The sequence below is a fragment of the Jaculus jaculus genome, chromosome X (genome assembly GCF_020740685.1).
Source record: "Jaculus jaculus isolate mJacJac1 chromosome X, mJacJac1.mat.Y.cur, whole genome shotgun sequence".
Lineage (NCBI taxonomy): Eukaryota > Metazoa > Chordata > Mammalia > Rodentia > Dipodidae > Jaculus > Jaculus jaculus.
The window spans coordinates 51534104-51547932 of record NC_059125.1 but is presented as its reverse complement, the minus strand read 5'-3'; the positions used below and the strand labels follow the sequence as shown (position 1 = coordinate 51547932).

At 41.7% G+C, this 13829-nt stretch overlaps 1 pseudogene; it reads right to left on the bottom strand.

Annotated features, from left to right (window-relative positions):
* LOC101613119 overlaps nt 1–13579 on the bottom strand; it is a 62660-nt pseudogene extending 49081 nt beyond the window's left edge.
* Nucleotides 13580–13829: the final 250 nt, after the last annotated feature.

Sequence of the window (13829 nt, the reverse complement as noted above, 5' to 3'; positions counted from 1 at the left end):
CCAAGAAAAGTGTGTCTGAAATTCCAATTGTCTCAAAGGTTTGGAGTATAAGGGATTTGGAAGTCCATGTTATGTGCTCACATTACCTAAACTCTTAGAGACATATATTCATAACATCTTCAATTTTTATTTGCCTTCCCCCAACACATTTCCTTTACTGAATCCCTTCCCCTAACCTCATTTAGGCCATTGCACCCCCAGTAATCTGTTCATCTCCTTACATATATTCAATACCTTCCCTGAAAGTCCTCCCCTCTCTGTCCTCCCTTATAGCCCCTTTCTAGCTTACTGCCCTCTGCTACTGAGGTTTATTCCTAGTCACATAGAGGTCCAATCATTTGTAGCTAGGATCCACATATGAGAGAGAACATGTGCTATTTGGCTTTCTGGTCCTGCACTACCTCGGTATAATCCTTTCCAGATCCACCCATATCCCTGCAAATTTCAAAATTTCTTTCTTTTTTTTTTGCCGCTGAATAGAGTTTGAATAGAACTCCACTGTATAAATGTACCACATCTTCATTATCCATTCATCAGTTGGGGGACATCTAGGCTGGTTCCATTTCCTAGCTATTGTGAATAGAATGGCAATAAACATGGATGAGCAAGTATCTTTAAGGTAGTGAGTAAAGTCCTTAGGATATATGCCTATGAGTGGTTTAGCTGGGTCATATGGTAAATCTATTTTTAGCTGTCTCACGACTCTCCACACTGATTTCTGCAATGGCTCTACCAGACTACATTCCCACCAACTGTGTAGAAGGGTTCCTCTTTTTCCACATCCTCACCAGTATTTATTGCCATTTGTTTTCTTGATGATAGCCATTCTGACAGGAGTGAGATGGAATCTCATGGCAGTTTTAATTTGTATTTCCCTGATGACTAAGGATGTAGAACATGTTTTTAGATGTTAATAGGCCATGTGTATTTCTTCTTTTGAGACATTCTTATTAGTTCCATAACACATGTTTGATTGGGTTATTTATCATTTTTTTTAGTTCTTTGCATATCCTGGATATTAATCCTCTGTCAGATGTATAGGAAGGCAAATAATAATAGAGGAAGACACTTAACATCAACCTCTGGCCTCCACACACATGCGTGTACACACATCTACACACATATGAACACATATATACATATACACCACACACACATATACAAGCAAATAAAAATTAAACCAGTCCTGGTGAATTAGGCATGTAATTCTAGGTACTCAAAAGGTTGAGGTAAGAGGATCCTTAGCTCAAGACCTAGTACAGAATGAATTTAAAGACAGCATGGGGAATTTCCAAATTAAAAAAATTGAGAAGGGGCTTGGAATATACCTCAGTAGTAGAATACATGCTTAACTTGCATGAAGTTCCAGCATTAATCCCCAGTACAATAAATAAAAATGAATGAGTAACTTATGACTGGGGAGATGGCTCAGTGGTTATAAATAAATATGAATAATATAAAAATATTTCATATATATATCATATAAACATTAAAATAAAGTTAGTTATGATTAATAAATTATTTTGTTTTTCTTTTGCTAATCTATTTTTCATAACCTAAGACGCTTTGGGGGGGGATTATCACATGACTACAGGAACTTAGGTGTTTACTGGTATGTGATCAGGATATCATATACCTGACTCTGAAAATCTTCTTGAAATATTTTTCCATATTATGTATTTGCACACCTTTACTTGGAACATGAGATCATTAAAATCTGAAGATCTATGTGCTACAGTGATGAATTGCCATATCAGTATTTAGAACTTCAGATTTGTGTATGTTCCAAGATTTGAGTCTGTGTTCTGAGTATAAGACTCACTGATTTTTTAGTATGTTTTTATGCTTATATGATTTATGTGGGGGTTGAAGAGTACATTTTCTGGCCTCATTAAAAGTCTGTGGTCCATAGTTGCAAGCTGAAGAATTTTGGTCTCTGCTCAAGATGTGTGATCTCTGAAATCCTTCAGGCTTTGTGTCACAAGGCTTGAATTAGGCATTTGTAAAACCATATACTGGATATGGGCTCTATGAATTCATGAGTGAATTCACTTATTGAATCACCATTACTTGGAAGTACGTGTTTAGGATGTAATTACATGGCCTGCTCTTATGCTATGCATCCCAAAGTTGGAATCTGAAATGTTTGAGGTCTCTGCTCAAGGTTAGAAGTGTCTGCCTACTGGGAGGGTTTGTTTCCTAGGTATGCTTCTGAGTTAATTTTTACTAACACATAATAATTACATACATCAATAGAGTTAAGTGTGGTATTTCTATACATGCATACAGTATGCATTGATAATATCCAGCTAGTATTTTTCAATATCCTTCAGTCTTTCCTGATTCCTAGTAATCACTACTATACTACTAGGTTAATTTTTTTTCTTTTCCACATAAAAGAACATGTGGCACTTTCAATGTATAGTTTACTTCATTTAAAATAACGTCCTCCAACCAGGCGTGGTGGCGCATGCCTTTAATGCCAGCACTTGGGAGGCAGAGGTAGGAGGATTGCCATGAGTTCGAGGCCACCCTGAGACTACATTGTTAATTCCAGGCCAGCCTGGACCAGAGTGAGACCCTACCTCAGAAAAAAAATAAATGTCCTCCAGCTGGGCATGGTGGAGCACACCTTTAATCCCAGCACTTGGGAGGCAGAGGTAGGAGAATTGCCATGAGTTCAAGGCTACTCTGAGACTACATAGTGAATTCCAGGTCAGCGTAAGTTAGAGTGAAACCGTTTCTCAAAAGCCCAACCCTAGGGCTGGAGAGATGGCTTAGCAGTTAAGCACTTGCCTGTGAAGCCAAAGGACCCTGGTTCAAGGCTCAATTCCCCAGGATCCACGTTAGCCAGATACACAAGGGGGCGCACGCATCTGGAGTTTGTCTGCAGTTGTTGGAGGCCCTGGTGTGCCCATTCTCTTTCTCTCTCTCTCTCTCTCTGCCTGTCACTCTCAAATAAATAAATAAAAATAAAAAAAAAAATTTAAAAACCTGATTCTTCTTTATGTCTACAACACATTCCATAGTGTATATCTGCCACATTTTCTTTATCCATTCATTTGTTGATGGGCACCTAGGCGGATTCCATATCTTAGGAATTACAAATAGTGTCATAATAAACACTGGCATGCAGCTCTCTCTTTGGTATGCTGAACTGAATTTCTTCACATCTGTGCCCAGGAGTTAGACTACTCATTCGTATTTAGTGTTTTGAGGAAATTCCATTCTATTTACCATAATGTTTGTAGTAATTAATCTTCCCACTTACAATGTATATACTGAGTGTCATTTCCTCCACATCACCAATATTCATTGATGTTGTTTTGACAGTTTTGTATCTGTATATAATGTATTTTGATCATATTCACTTCCCATTAACTTCTCTCCATCCTCCACTTGCTGTAACTTTTTTCTTCACATCTAGTCCCACTTCTACTTTGATTTTTTTTTGTGACCCACTGAGTTAATTAGGGTTGCTAGCATTAACATGGGTGGGGAGTTATTTACTAGAACATAGGACAAAATGCCAGTGGCTATACCACTGAAGAAAATCTCTCCCCTTCCACAAGCAGCCATTAACTTCCAATAACTACACAAGGAGGGATGGAACCACACAAGCCTCTCTGTCACATGTTGAAAGGCCCAATCTTGTATAGGTCGTGTGATGGTAACTACAGCCACTGACTTCACAAGTGCAATGGCCATATCATGTATAGAAGACAGAATTTCTTTTTTAAAATATTTATTTAGGGGGCTGGAGAGATAGCTTAGCAGTTAAGGCATCTGCCTGCAAAGCCAAAGGATCCCGGTTTGATTCTTCAGGACCCACATAAGCCAGATGCACAAGGGGGCACATGCACCTGGAGTCCGTTTGCAGTGGTGAAGGCCCTGGCATGCCCATTCTCACTCTCTCTCTCAAATAAATAATAAAATATATTTTTTAAAATATTTATTTATTTATTTGGGAGAGAGAAGCAGATAGAGAATGGGCACAGCAGAGCACCTAGCCACTGCAACAAATGAACTCCAAACACATGTGCCACCTGGTACATTTGGTTTTACATGGGTACTGGGGAATCACACTTAACCACGGAGAAATTGCTCCAGCCCTGAAGACAGCATTTCACAATACTCCTCCCCATCCTGTGCCTCATATTCTTTGTGCCTCCTCTTCTACAATATTTCCTGAGCCTTGTAGGAGGTGACATGGATGTCCTATTTAGGGCTGATCATTCAACAGTACTGAACAGATAATTGTTCTCAGAACTTTCACACGTTCTGGATCTCCCCAATAATCACTGCTCACTCAAGAATAAGCTGCTCTGACCAAAGCTGAGAGTAACAGTAATATATGGGCAGAAACATCAAGATTTAGATATACACAGCATATCCAGTTCCCTAAATGACAGTAGCAGTTTCCATGGTAGGCCTAAGAACTACTTCAGCCACTGTTTTGTTGTTGTTGTTGTTGTTGTTTTTGTTTTTTTTTTTTTTTTACTAGATTTTCAGTACCAGGTACAAATTTGCTCCTATGGAGAAAGCCAAATATCCAATAAAAAAGCAATTGGTTACTCCTATAACAGACATGCCTCTAGTGTACTGGTGGGTACATTTTGCCTGGTTGGTTGTGTAGTACACAGGGTCTCCCACTGGGTAAAACTGTTAATGACTTTTCTCCCCCAGCAGCCTGCATAGCAACTTCCAGCACTATGAAAGCTAGATGGAAGGGAGAAAGCTTCCAACTCAGTTCCAGCTTGATTTCTGTGTCCTGCAACTTAAACATGTAGTGTCTTCAGCTATAAGGACTTACCATGTACTTGCAGTGGGAAAGGAAGAGTAGTGGCAATAGCCTTGTGGTGGTTTGATTCAGATGTCCCCCATAAACTTAGGTGTTCTGAATGCTAGGTTCCCAGCTGATGGAGATTTGGGAATTAATGCCTCCTGGAGGGAGTATATTGTTGGGGGTGGGCTTATGGGCTTTATAGCCAGTTTCCCCATGCCAGTGTTGGGCACACTCTCCTGTTGCTATTGTCCACCTTATGTTGGCCAGGGGGTGATGTCCACCCTCTGCTCATGCCATCATTTTCCCCTACCATCGTGGAGCTTTCCCTCGAGCCTATAAGCCAAATAAACCTATTTTTTCCCTGAAGCTGCTCTTGGTTGGGTGATTTCTACCAGCAATGCAAACCAGACTGCAACAGTAAAGTGGTTCCGAGGAGTGGGATTGCTGCTAGACACCCGACTGTGTGGCTTTGGCCTTTTGGAGCTGATTTTGAAGAGGAATGTGGGAGGATTTGAAACCTTGGCCTAAGAAGTGGCTTACAGTGCTGTAAGTACAGCTTGATGGACTATTCTGGTGTGGGCTGCAATACCTGAATGTAGTAAGAACTATGGACTGTGAGGTTTGGCTTATGACCGTGAGAAAGAGCTTTGCTTGGACTGGGCTAGCAGTTTGTGTGAGAAGCTTACTCTTATGCCCATGTCCTGAGAAGTTGTGCAAGGTTGCTTTGCGTACAAATGAACTGGTGTGTGCAGAGGGATATGGCACAGAAAGAAAAATCTTTGGGTGAACTGGTGTCTGTTCAGCTGCAACTGAGAGATTACAACCTTTGAGACCTGGCTAGCTGACCTGTGCTGGGGCAACAGGAAGAATGTAGACTCTTTTGAAGGGGCATGAATGCTCAAGGAGTGTCCTGTTCTTCAAAGTCTGCTTTATTTCCCCCTGGATTAACAAATTGGCACCCTACCTGGTATTGTGGAGTATAAGAAATGCTGGAAAGAGGGTCAATTGAGTTTGCAACACGGTCTTGTGTTTTGGAAACAGCCATGGGCAATGTGAAGTGGGTTTGCTGGATGCCTGCATAGAGACCTCATGGGGCCATGAGGATGAACCCTGGATTGCAGTGGAGACCCAGTGGACATGGCTGCCAAGGAGAGCTGCCGGCCCTGATCAAGTTTTCCAGGACTGTGAGTAGCCTAGCTGGAAGGGCGGAATTGAAATGCCAGAGACTTGTTGCTGGTTAGAATTATTGGACTTGGAAATTTGTCACTGGCTAGAGTTGTTGAACTTGAATCTACAGAGTTTGATGTTTGCCCTCGTTGTTTTAAATCTTGTATTGGTTGAATGTTTCTTTGCTATGTCCAATGCCATCTTTTGCAGTGTGAATATTTATTCTGTGCCATTCTGGGTTCTTTGAGGTTATTTTTTGGTATTATGGTTCAGTTAAAAGATCTTGGACTATGAGGATGTATGAACATCATTTAAATTGTTAAAAACTATGGGACTTTTAAAGTTAGATGAATGCATTGCATTTTACATCATGTATGGTTATCAGTTTATGGGGGCTAGGGGCAGAATGTGGTGGTTTGATTCAGGTGTCCCCCATAAACTTAGGTGTTCTGAATGCTAGGTTCCCAGCTGATGGAGATTTGGGTATTAACACCTCCTGGAGGGAGTGTATTGTTTGGGGCAGGATTATGCGTGTTATAGCCACTTTTCCCTTGCCAGTGTTTGGGTACACTCTCCTGTTGCTATTGTCCACCTTATGTTGGCCAGGGGGTGATGTCCACCTCTGCTCATGTCACCACTTTCCCCTGCCATCATGGAGCTTCCCCTCCAGCCTGTAAGCCCAAAAAAAAAACCTATTTTAACCAGAAGCTGCTCTTGGTTGGGTGATTCCTACTAGCAATGTGAACTGGACTGCAACAAGCCTGTAATGTTTTGGAGGCCACAGGGGACTCCCTGAACAACAACTCACTGGGAGGTATCCTACTCCTGGCACTGAGATTTGTCTATCTTTCTGACACTGAAATTTTTCTATACCATTCTACAGCTTCTGGGATCAGAATCAGCATCATCCAACCATACAGAATACTTCACTTCAAGTTCTTTTCATATACATACACACACACACACACACACACACACACACACATATATCTACCTTTTCCTCTTATTTTTCAGTAATGGGAAGAAACAGCACCTTCTACTTCCACAAGCTTCTGCTTTTTCTTTGCAGAGTATCCCGATGTCAATGCATAATCATTTTATTTATTTGAAAGAGAGAAAGAGACACAGAGAAAGAGAGTATGGACACACCAGGGTCTCCAGCCACTGCAAATGAACTCCAGACGTGTGTGACCCCTTGTGCATCTGGCTGTCATGGAACCTGGAGAATTGAACCTGGGTCCTTAGGCTTCACAGGCAAGTGCCTTAACTGCTGAGCAATCTCTCCAGCCCAATTTTATATTCTAATAAGATAACCCACTCGAACCTTTCCACTGCCAGTATTCTGTCCATCTACTTCATATCACATATGTTCTATTATGTCCTCCTAACCCCCATTTCTCCCCTACACTCATGGTCCCTTTCCAACTTCCTGGCCTCTACTGACTCATTCCAACTAAAAACATGTTGGGAGCTATGAGCCTAACGTCAGCCATGTTGACAGAAACTGCCATATAGCAAGTTAAGTTTCTATCTCCTCATCTAAATGCTCAGCTACCAGAAATGAAGAAATCGTACACTTGGGTGATAACCCCCCCCCCCCGTGCTGCCAGGAGCTGATAAAGAAATAGAGGCATTGTGGTTTAGCCAGTAACTCTGTGATCTTTGGCCTGATTACGTCCCCTTCCCCCTACAACCTTATATAAACCTACATGTACGAATAAACTCTCAAGGCCTTGACCAGAAACTCTGCTTGGTCTCATTCCTTGTGTCTGTTTGCCTCTTCCCATTCAGGTTAACTTCCCCTCAGGTCCTTGTTCAACTCCCTGCTAGCTGGGGCAAAAACATTCTAAAAGTTCAAAACCAGGATCTCCATATGAAAGAGAACATGTAGCATTTTTATTTGTGATCCTAGATTATATCATTTAGTATAATATTTTCCAGTTTCAACATCTGTTGTCTAGCACTATCTGTTCATTAGTTGATGGACAGCTAAAGTGATTCCACTTCCTAGTTATTGTGAATAGAGCAGCAATGAACATATATGAGTATATATTTATATATACTAAATATACTAGTATATATTTAGTAGGATGTAGAGTCCTTTGGGTATATGCCCAGGAGTGAGAAAACCGAGTCATATGGTAGTTCTAAGCATCCACGCTGATTTCCATAGTGGTATCACCAATTTATGCTCACACTAACAGTAAATAAGGGTTCCTCTTTCCCCACACCCTCACTAGCATTTGTTGTCATTTGTTTTCTTAGTGATGGCCATTCTGAAAATGGTGAGATTGAGTCTCAAAGTAATTTTAATTTACATTTCCATGAAGGACACTTTTAAAAATATTTATTGTGTGAGAGCTGGAGAAATGGTTCAGCAGTTAAGGCACTTGCCTACAAAGCCTAATGACTCAAGTTCAATTTTCCAGTGCCCACATAAAGCCACATGCACACAGTAGCACATGCATCTGGAGTTTGTTTGCAGTGGCTGGGGGCCCTGGCATGCCAAGAAGAGCCCATTCTCTCTGCCTGTCTCTATTTCTCTTTGCTTGCAAATAAGTGAAATATACGTGTGTGTGTGTGTGTGTGTGTGTGTGTGTGTGTGTGTGTGCAAAATTTATATTTAAGGTACATGGTCCTGAGACCAATTTGAAGGAGGCAAATGGGTAGAGACAGAGATTGAGAAACTCAATGGAGGCTGAGGAGAAGATGCCAAAGCTAGAGAGTAGATAGCTATCTAGAGACCAGGTAGAAGCCAAGGAGGCTATCAGATGCATATCTCATCAGGGATTATATCAATACTTTCACTCTCTATCCCACAGTTTCCAAACACAACATAGCTAGATCTAATGATCTGTTCCTCTACTGTATTTTCACCATGCTACACTAATGGAATGTTCTCTCAATGTACTCTTCCATTCACATCAATTATTATTCTCCCTTTACCATCCCTCCCTGTTTCCCTACTCTATCATCAACAATAAGTTGTTCAAAAGTTTAAATACTTTGAAGAAAACAAAAGCTACAGTTCTAGTCACTTGCCTGGGACTTTTTCCTGAGGTGCCACTCAGGGTCCTCCTCACAGGATGCAAGCCCAGTGCCCAGAAGAGGAACCCAAGATTCTTGCCTCAAGATAATCAAGATTTGGGGCTTTGCTATGGCTGGACCCTGTTCATAGTCCACCATGTAACCCTGCACTTGTACATTGACAATTATTTTTCTGGCTTTGTCTGAATATCATCTTTGAGAGCCTTCTTTTCATGATTATTCTTCCCAATACCCAATAATCAACATCAAACTTTGCCATCTCTCAGCCCTAAAATAGGGGCTAGCTGCTTTGGAGCCAGAAAAAGAAGGTAGGGTCCCACAGAATGCCCTGGTAAAGGAGGTCTTTTCTGGTTTCTTGATAAACAAGAACTATATTGGACCTCACTTAGAGTGAAGGACATATCTCGGGAGTCCAGGACCTAAGCCTGAATGAAAAAAAGAGGGCAGGGAGCCGGGTGTGGTGGTGTACGCCTTTAATCCCAGCACTTGGGAGGCAGAGGTAGGAGGATCACCATGAGTTCGAGGCCATCCTGAAACTACATAGTGAATTCCAGGTCAGCCTGGGCTAGAGTGAGACCCTACCTCAAAAAAAACAAAAGAAAAAAGAAAAAAAAAAGAGGGCAGGAAGGAAGATATTGGTGAACCACAGCCGTGGCTTGTCACCTTCTGTGAATAATGAGGTCTCAATGTCATAGCACCCAAAGTCCAGGAAGGTGGTGAACCAGTGCTAAGATATCACTTTAGCCTTTAGTGTCCTCCAACTACCATCTTATAGATGCTACAGGATATGACAAAATTTTGGAATCTTAAGGGTGACAATGGAGTGCTTTTAATATGCATGGTGAATAGAGAGTCCAAGGTCAGGCCCAGGTACACCCATTCCCTCCACCCACCCGTAGGACTCCAGATCATCATAGATTCTCAGCTTTGTCATCAAGATTAAGATCTTGGGCCACTCCTCCTCCTATAGGCTCCTCCTCCTCCCTTGTCACATAGTCCAGTAGTACAGAGGCTGGAACTAGGTCAACACAGCACGTGGGGCTGTGATGGGGACACTCCACCCCGACCTGGGAGAGTAAGAATCGCCAGTCTGGAAACCTGGAACTCAACAAGCAGGTGAGAAAGGACACCTGCTTGGGGATGGGGAGGAGCAGATATAGACAACCACATAAGTTTTCCCTGGCCTTCCTCACAGGGGTCTTCCCTCTATCACAGAGCCAGCTCCTAGACATGTGTAGCAAGAGCATCCCAGCTTACTGGAGTCCTCTCTTACTTGTCTAAGAAGTACTTGGTATGTGTTACTTGATGTCACATTTCTATGTGGTCCAAGAAACATACGTCTACAATTAGAGAGGCCAGAGACAATGACCCCAAGACTGGGAGGGATCTGACACATTGAAGTCTCTCCAATCATTCCACCACCTAAAGGACTCCCACAAAAACCTCTCCTTCCTCAGATGTCCCAGAAGTCTTTCTTCCCTGTCCTGACCAGTCTACTATTCAGTAAAAGGCTGAGTATACCACTTACCTTTCTGATTTGTTTCCATCATCTTGAGGTTGCCAGTCCCCAGAGTTGGACCTGTTATTGTTACCTCATATGGTTCCATTTCTACATAAAACCCTGAGCCCAAGAATCCCATCTGAAACCAGAATTTAGCAATAATAATCTTATTGTTCTGCTGATCACATAAGACAGGAGATGATCTGCTTTTTTATGCATGAAGAATGAAGGACAAATGATAGATTTTCATCTTATAGCATGGGATATGGTAGGCAAAGGATAACATGCAAACTGTTGGGCAGCAGTCTCCAAGGTGCATTTTTCAGTGAAACCAACCAAAGGCAGAAAGTGTATCTCTACTTGGGACAGAAATGAAGTAGGTAGTCACACTTACACACTTACTCATGTGTGCAGAGACCATCTCAGTACAGATTCACACAAGAAAATACAGCACTATAACAACAGCATGAGAAAAGAATTTTGTTTTCACTGTATTCTCTTTTGGTGTACTTATGTTTTATATTGCTTTTGTGAGTTCATTACTGTTGCACTTATTTTTGAGTTGCTGCACAAGGAACCCAACCAAAAACAGCCTGTGGGAGGAAAGGGTTTGTTTTGGTTTATAGACTTGAGGGGAAGCTCCATGATGGCAGAGTAAAACAATGACCTCCTAGCCAACATCATATGGATAATAGCCACAGGAGAGTGCACCAAGCATTGACAAGGGGAAGCTGGCTAAAACACATAAGCCTAGCCCTTACAATACACTGCCTCCAGGAGGCTCCAATTCCCAAATTGCCACCAGCTTGGGAGCTAGCATTCAGAACACATAAGTTTATGGGAGACACTTGAATCAAACCACCACAATTACCTATTTAATTTTTTAGTGATAATAATAACATAAGCCTCATGAAATAACAGAACTTTAGGTCATTCTCCAAGAATATTAAAACTCTCACATAAATTTCTGTTCAGACCCCAGAATTACCCAGGACTGTGCATGAATCTACTGGACTGACCCCTCCTTCCTCACCCTGGCTGGGGCACAGATGGGCAGCATCAGAAGATGAGTGAGGAATGACAGACAGATGTTGGGGGGGAACACATGCTGGAAAAATTTCAGAAGGTCAAAGAAGACTTCTGCCCAAACTACGGAAGTCTTTCTTTTTCTTTCAAGGTAGGGTTTCCAGGCTGACCAGGAATTTACTATGTAGTCTCAGGATGGCCTTAAACTCACGGCAATCCTCCTACCTCTACCTCTCAAGTGCTGGGATTAAAAGTGTGCACCTCCACACCCAGCTTCAAACTAAGAAAATCTTATGCCATGGATTGGTGGATGCAGATCTCTTCAAGGGTGAGGTAGAGATTTTGAAAACACAATTAAAAGGGCTTATTTGTTGATGACCAATAATATTCTGTACTCTGTGCCAGAGGCTTCACTAAGCCTGGTCAGATTTAATCCTCAAAACAAGTGCCCCGATGGGAGTATGGATTTTCCTGTGTGAAAAAAAAAATAAACTAAAATGAACAAACTGAGTATGGCACACACCTTTAATCCCAGCACTTGGGAGGTAGAGGTAAGAGGATTGTTGACAGGTTGAGGCCATCCTGAGATTACATAGTGAATTCCAAGTCAGCCTGGGCTAGAGTAAGACCTTACCTCAAAAAAAGTGAACAAAATAAAAGAGAGACTAATTGAGAGGCAGGGATTGATGGAGGATGGATTTGTAAAGGAGAAAGTGGGGGAGGGAATTATCATGGTATGCCTATGATTATAGAAGTTTCAATAAAAACATCTTAAAAACATGAAGACAGTTGGGTTCCAAGAAGTTAGGGAGACTTAGATGTCCACATAGCAGTGAGCAATGATTATAAAGATATTGTTCATCACAGTAAAGTCAAAGAAGTTAACACCATGAGCCAGGTAGAAGCTTCAGCGGATAAGAGTGCTTGCTGTGCAAGCATGAGGACCTGAGTTCAATCCCAGGCACTCACATAAAAGCTAGGCATGGCCATACACACCTATAATCCCTAACCAGAAGAATTGCTGGGGCTCACTGGTCAGATAGTCTAATCAAAATATGGTGAGCTCCAGTTTCAGCAATAGACCATATCTCAAGGAAATAAGGCAGGAGGGCAATAAAGGAGGATACCTTACATCCTTTCTGACCTCTGCACATGTGTGCATACATACATAAATGTGCACACGTATCACACATGCTATACACCACACATTCTATACCACACACACCCCCAAAAGAAGTTCAGGCCTTAGATTCAGACCCCAGTTCACAGAATTCATACCATGAGACAAAGACCCTGAAGTTTCTTAGGGTCTTCACATCATGGAAAGAAAACCCTATGGACTACATACTACCTCACAGTTCAGCTACATATACGTAAGCAACACAGAGACCATTTTTTTTCCTGGATGGATGGAGACTCCTAAAACATCTCAGACTTTATATTCAGAACAAAGAAGAGTCTTCACACCCAAAGATCCTCGGATATCTTATTATTAACACTCATCTTAGTTTACACATATCCACATAGCCCAGAGATCTCACACTGGAAAAATATCTCCTTAGAATTAGGCCATTTTATACTCCTAAGCATCCATAAACCTCAAAATCTGGGAAACACTTGTATAAAGAGAGCAATCTCCAAACCTACATAAAAATCTTTAATCTTGCTGGGCATGGTGGTGCACACCTTTAATTCCAGCACTCAGGAGGCAGAAGTAGGAGGATTACCATGAGTTCAAGGCCTCCCTGAGACTACATAGTGAATTCCAGGTCAGCCTCAGCTAGAGTGAGACCCTACCTCAGAGAACTAAAAAAATTAACCAGTTCACAGAACTAAAACTCTAAAAAGAGACCCAAAGACATTAGAGTACTCACACTCTACACAGACATGTGAACAGCTCACTGAGATCATCTCCTGGACACAGAACACGAAAAACCTCATAAGCCTCACACATGAAATATACTCACAAAAATTCCACATACCTTCAGTTCTGAGACACAAAGTCCTTCTTTACTGAAAACATAGACCTTCAAACACTTGAGAAGGCTCATAACATACTCTTGGAATTGTTATCTTTATAGCTTGGAATCCTCAGTCCCTTTATGGAGACTTGACAAAAAGCTCCAGGAACCCACATTCTGAACACAGACCCCACCAAAAGTCGCAGCACTGGCACTCTAGGAATTAGACCAACAAACAATAAATAGATTTTAATTATCAGAAAGATCTGTATGTAGCACAAAAACCTATACCCTGAGAGAAAGACCACCAAGGAAATTACAGACCTTACCCACTGTCCAT